Genomic DNA, 6,859 nt, shown 5'->3' on the forward strand with positions numbered 1-6,859 from the left:
ACGGGGGAAGGATTGCATGGAGGGGATTGTAACCATGGCAATGAGACGATACACGATAGAATGAATGTAAAACTAATGTTCTCCCATGTATACTATCACATAATTCACAATAAATCATTTAAGAAAAAAAAAATCAGGTAAGGTGGGTATCAAGGTTGTATCCTTTCACCATATTTATTCAACCTATATGTTGAGCAATTAATCTGAGAAATTGGATTGTATGAAGAAGAACATAACATCAAGACTAGAGGAAGAATCATTAACAATCTTTGATATGCAGATGACATCACGTTGGTTTGGGAAAGTGAAAAGGACTTAAAATACTTACTGATGAAGATCAAAGACTAAAGCTTTCGATATGGATTGAACCTCAATGTAAAGTAAACAAAAATCCTCACAACTGGGCAAATAAATAGCATCATGATAAATGGAGAAAAAATTGAAGTTGCCAACGATTTAACATAGGTCCACAATCAACTCTCATGAAAGCAGCAGGATGTATTACATTAGACAAATCTGCAAAAGACCACTTTAAAGTGTTAAAGAGCAGAGATGTCAGTTTAAGAACTAAGGTGCACCTGATCCATGTCATGGTATTTTCAATAGCTTCATATGCATGAGAAAACTGAACAATGAAATAGGAAGACTGAAGAATCATCTGCATTTGAATTACAGTGTTGGTGGAAAGTTTTGAAAGTACCAAAGACTGCTAGAAGGACGAACAAATTTGTTCAGTAGAAGTGAAGATGGCTAGACTTTGTCTCTTGTACATGGACATGTCAGGAAGAACCAATCCTTAGAGAAAGACATCATGCTTGGTAAAGTAGAGGGTCAGTGAAAAAGAGGAAGACTGTCAATGAGATGGATTGACACAGTGGCAACAATGGGCTCAACTAAAACAGTACTTGTGAGAATGGTGTAGGACTGGACAGTGTTTTATTCTGTTGTCACTAGGAATTGAAACTGACTTGACAGCACCTAACAACAATATGGTCTTGGGGAACACCAAGATCAATTGGCATAAGATAGTCCACAAAGATAATGTTCTACATACTACTTTGGTGAGTAGGACTGGGATCTTAAAAGTTTGTGAGTGGCCATCTAAGATGCAACTATTTGTCTCTCCCAGTGTGGAGGTAAAGAAGAGTAGAGATATATGGAAACAATTAATCCAGTAAACTAATAGACCACATGAACATCAGCCCTTAAAACCCTGAGACCAGAAGAACTACATGGTGCCTAGATACCACTGCTGACGGCTCTTAAGGAGATCACACTAGAGAGTTCTAGATAGAGTGGGAGAAAAATGTGGAGCGAAACTCAAAATCATAAGATCTGGTTTACTGGTCAGGTAGTGTCTTAGTTTTTTAGTGCTGCTATTAACAAAAATATCACAAGTGGATAGCTTTAATAAACAGAAATTTATTCTCTCACATTTTAGGAGGCTAGTCCAAATTCAGAGTGCTGGCTCTAGGGGAGACTTTCTGTGTCTACTCTGGTCCTTCTCTTCTTTCAGCCTCTATATGCCCTTGTAGCACTCCTTGAAGAACTTCATGTGTCTTGACATCAGTCTTCTCCTGAATCTGGGAGTTTCACAGTACAGGATCTTGGTCCAAAGAATGCACTTAATTCTAGGCTCTTTCTGGTAGTAGAAGGTCCACTGATCTCAGCACCCTTCTCTCTCCTTTGATTTTCTATAAATAAAAGATGTTGTAGGCCAGGGAAACTCCCTTGACAATGGGTCAGGCTGTGTTGGGATTAAAGGTATCCCACCCTTAATCCTTTCATTGATGTATCATATCAGATCACATTGTAAGGAATCATCACATATCTGCCATATTACATAACTGCCAAACCACTGAGAATCGTGGTCCAACGAAGTTGACACATATTTTAATGAGGATGCAATTCAATCCACGACAAAGATTGATGGAACCCCCAGTACTATGACCCTTAGTCACTCTCAGGCCTGGAACTGAATTTAGCATCATGGCTCAATTTTCAACCAAATAGCAGACAGATCTATGAGAGGAACAATACACTAGGGAGGTATGCATTCCTCAGAATAATCAACCAGTTCAGATTTTTTTTTTTTTTTAAAGGCAGCATTTGCCCAAGGACAAAGTTCAGAAAGGTAAGGAAAGAAAGAGGAATGGAAATGGAAACCACAGGGAAGATGTGAAATAAAGTGATGTTATGTTGTAGGGATTGCAAACATTGACATGAAATAAATGTATGAATTGTTTAATGGAAAGCTGATTTGTTCTGTAAACCTTCATGTAATCCATAATTTAAAAGTTTAAAAAAACAATTTCAAGAAAAAATTCAAAACAAAATAATCCATTCTTCAAAGTGTTAAAATGTATGCAGCTCATTATATCTAACTTTCACTTATCAGCTACTTTGTTGTCTGACTTTTTACATATGCAATAGTAAAATGTCTATTTTTTACATTAACAATGTAACCCTTAATCCTTTCATTGGTTTATCTAGCAGTGATGAATTTCAAGGTGTGAGGGGAGAAAAATGTTGGCTGTGATGAGTAAAGTCATGTGTCAATTTGGGTGGGCCATGATTCTTAGTGGTTTCACAATTATATAATTTGGCAGTTATGTAATATGTAGTCTTCCTCCATTTTGTAATCTGATGTGGTCATTCTTCATTTTTGCATAAGATCTTTGGAACCTAACCATGTTGATAAATAAGGAGTGGGTGTATTATAGTAGGTCATAATCTGCAAACCTACTTTAGGAATTCTGGATTATCAAGAGACTTATTCTGGATCCTGTTTGCCTGAGGCCCTTTCACTCCTTGGGGGGTGATTTATGAAGAGGGCTTTTGGAATGCTTAAGATCAAGTTCCCTTCACCAGTGTGTTGATAGTATAAGTAGTAGCAGAGGTTAATTTATAACCTGGGAAAGCAATAACAGGAACTGCCTTCAGCTAACTGAGAGCCACTGAGCATGATAACAAAGGAGTTGGTGACCTGTGCCACACTAATGGCTACTTTGCCCAATTCCTTTGGAGGCTGGTGTTTACGCCTTTTGTCAAAGGGAGCAATAACTTCTGTTCAAAGTACTTGGAGAAAAGATGCTTTATTTTCATTTGATGGATTGGAAAGATAACCATTTTATAGATGTACAAAGTGAATCATAGAGATTTGTGGTTAAATCAGTAGTGGTGGCATGAGGGTCACTCTAACTGCTAAGCCCTGACTCCCCTTTTCTTTGGTCTGGTACCAATATTTGACATTATGTCCTTGTTGAAGATGCAGGTATAAAACTGGCAAGAGAATCTACCCATATTGATTAATAACAGCAAAAAGACATTGTAGTATCCTTCATTCAATGTGTGAGGTAGAGCTGAACTTTTCAGAAGTATGTCTGGTGGATAACAATGATCAATGAAACTTTGTTTGAACTGGATGAGCTAGGAACATCTTGTCCAACCTAGAGATGGAGAGGAAATATAAAAGATAAATAAATATGTAAATAGGTATGCCTTTATTGTCAACAAAGGAAAAAATAAGTGCAAAACCCCATATCATTTCACATACACATTATTTTGTCTTTTTGATACCCATTAATTCTAGGATTGTGTTTATATTGAGAAAGTTGAGCAAGATGCACATATGTAGGAACACCTTCCATTGGTTGGAATTTGTAATCCCACTAGCTATGTGCCTCTCAAACCCCTAGTGAACTGTTTGCCTTGAAACACTGTTAATACACTTTGCACCGACTCCCAGACACAGTGATTCCACTTCATTTCTTAAACCAGACCTAAGCAATTTAGCTGTATTGTGAAAAGGATCCAATATTTGGGTTTATAAAATGAAACATTTAAAAATTAATCTCATCCCTCTCTCCCTAAACCTGTCTGGTTTTGTGTGTACTTTCAAATGCTTACCTGTGATGAACATAATAAAGATTTTTTTTTGGCTATGCTTCTTCTTCTTTCCAACTAGACTATAAGTTTCTTGAAGGCCGGATATTTGGCACATAGAATGTGTTCAACAAAACGTTGTGGAGCATATGCTGAATCAACAAATATCAGTGTAGGAATTAAAAGATTCTTATTGTTTCCACCAGCGGTGTAACCTTAGGACAGTCACATAACTTCTTGAGCCTCAATTCAAGTATCAGTAAAATGTACGTCTTTGCTCTTGAGCACTTTAAAGAGATCGTGTTAGCATTAGCAGATGTGCCTAATGCAATACATCATTTGATTTCTTCACTGCTATTAAAGATGTCAGTTTGAGAACTAAGAGGCACCTGACCCAAACCATGGTATTTTCAATAACCTCATATGCATGTGAAGTTGGACAGTGAATAAGGAAGACCATAGAATAATTGGTGTATTTGAGTTATGGTGTTGGAGGAGAATATTAAAAGTATCATAGACTGCCCAAAGAACAAACCAATGTGTGTTGGAAGAAGTACAACCAGAATGCTCCTTGGAAGCCAGGATGACCAGACTTCATCTCTCATACTTCAGATATATTGTTAGGAGAGACCAGTCCCTGGAGAAGAATATGAAATTTGGTAAAGTGGAAGGTCAGAGAAAAAGAGGAAGACCCCCAACAAGATAGATTGGCACAGTGGTACCAGCAATGGGCTCAAATATAGCAACAATTGTGAGATTGTTGCAGGACAGGGCAGTGTTTCGTTCTCACTATGAGTTGGTATCAACTTGATGGCACCTAACAACAATAACAACATAGTGTAGACACTTGCTTTGGGTTTTTGTGGGGTCAAATTAGAGAACATGTATAACATTTTTATATTATTTTTAAAAATTCGTTTATCACTTAGTAGCCTATTTTGTTTATAGGTAAAGTTCAGTCAGAGTTGCTGCTACATGATTTCTCTAGTGCATTTGCTATTTTGTGTTGTTAGGTGTTGTTGAGTCTGTTTGGACTCACTGTCCCCATATACAACAGAAAGAAACACTCTCTGGTCCTGTGCCAACCTCACAATCCTTGGTATGTTTGAACCCACTGATGAAGTCACTGTGCCAGTTCATCTTGTTGAAGCTCTTCTTTCTCATTGACCCTCTTTACCAAGAACAATGGCCTTCTCCAGGGACTGATCCTTCCTGATAACGTATGTCCAAAGTTTGTGAGGTGAAGTCTTGCTATCTTTACTTCCAAGGAACATACTGGCTAGACTTATCTCAAGACAGATTTGTTTGTTTTTCTGGCAGTTAATATTCTTCACCAACACCATAATTTAAATACATCAATTCTTCAGTCTTCCTTACTAATTTTCCAACTTTTGCATGCATACAAGGTGATTGAAAATACTATGGCTTGAGTCAGGCACTCCTTAGCCCTCAAAATTACTTCTTTGCTTTTTAACACTTTCTAAAGAGTCTTTGGCAGGCAGCAGATTTGTCCAGTGCAGTATGTCCTTTGATTTCTTGACTGCTGCCTCCATAAACAGTGATCGTGGATCCAAGTAAAATGAAATCCTTGACAAGTTCAGTCTTTTCTCTGTTTATCATGATGTTGCTTATTGATCCAGTTGTGACGATTTTAGTTTTCTGTATGTTGAGGTGTAATCCACATTGAAGGCTGTAATCTTTGCTCTCCATCAGTAAGTACTTCAAGTTTTCTTTGTTTTCAGCAAGCAAGGTTGTATTATCTACATATTGTAGTTTATTAATGAGTCTTCTCCCAGTTCTGAGCTGTGTTCTTCATATACTTTAACTTCTCAGATTATTTGCTCAGATTAAAAAAATATAGTAAAAGAATACAACCCTGACTTTAAACAATGCAGTATTTCCTTGTTCTGTTTGAATGACTGCCTCTTGATCTATAGACAGGTTGCACATGAGCACAATTAAGTGCTCTGGAATTTCCATTATTTGCAATATTATCCTTAATTTTTTATAATCTACATAGTTAAATGCCTTTGCAAAGTCAATAAAATATGGTAAACATCTTTCTGGTATTCTCTGCTTTCAGCCAAGATCCAGCTGACATTAGCAATGATATCCCTCATTCTACGCCTTCTTTTATAATCCAGCATGATTTTCAGACAATTCCCTGTCATTGTATTACTGTAACCATTTAAAAATTATCTTCAGCAAAATTTTACTTGTATGTGATATTACTGAAATTGCATAGAAATTTCTGCATTCTATTAGATCATCTTTCTTTAAAATGAGCACAAGTGTAGATCTTTTCAAGTTGGTTGGCCAGGTAGCTTTCTCCCAGTGTTCCTAGCATAGACTAATAAGTACTTCCAGTGTTGCATCCTGCAAAAATGGCACAGAGACCATGTCTGACTTCCTCTGGTTTCACAAGAAGGAGACTCAAACTCAAAATCAAGCCAAAGTTGATTCCTATGACATGGAGTTCAGACATGCCTCCAACCTACAATCTCTTTACCCTTCTATGAAACCAACAATTCCTCCCACAGCACTATGCTTCACATCTGAATTCGATAGTACATTTCAGTGACTACACAGAACTCACAGACAATACTCATGATTAGGGAAGTGAACAGAGTATATTCAGGATCAGAAACAACTCAGGATGCAGTAGTCCCCCAACCAGGAATGTCTCTTCTCTGACGTGCTACAGGCACGTCTTGGGCCTCTCAGCTATGTGGCCCCTTGGCCTCTGCCTTTCTTGGGCAAGTTTTACAAAGCTCCTTTAAGCCAATCTGTAAATGCCCAAATATCCACATTTTGCAAGGCAGCTTCCTGCCCATAGACACTCAGCTTTACTTGGTCCATGTGCCTAGAAGCCCAAAGCTACTCTGTCTCTCCATGCCACCATCTCTGCTGTCACCATTTTTCCAGGACAGATCCCATGCTTTACTCAAGCTCTTCTTTCTTGATGGTCCTGGGA

This window comes from Chrysochloris asiatica, unplaced genomic scaffold, assembly GCF_000296735.1.
Source record: "Chrysochloris asiatica unplaced genomic scaffold, ChrAsi1.0 scaffold00007, whole genome shotgun sequence".
Taxonomy (NCBI): domain Eukaryota; kingdom Metazoa; phylum Chordata; class Mammalia; order Afrosoricida; family Chrysochloridae; genus Chrysochloris; species Chrysochloris asiatica.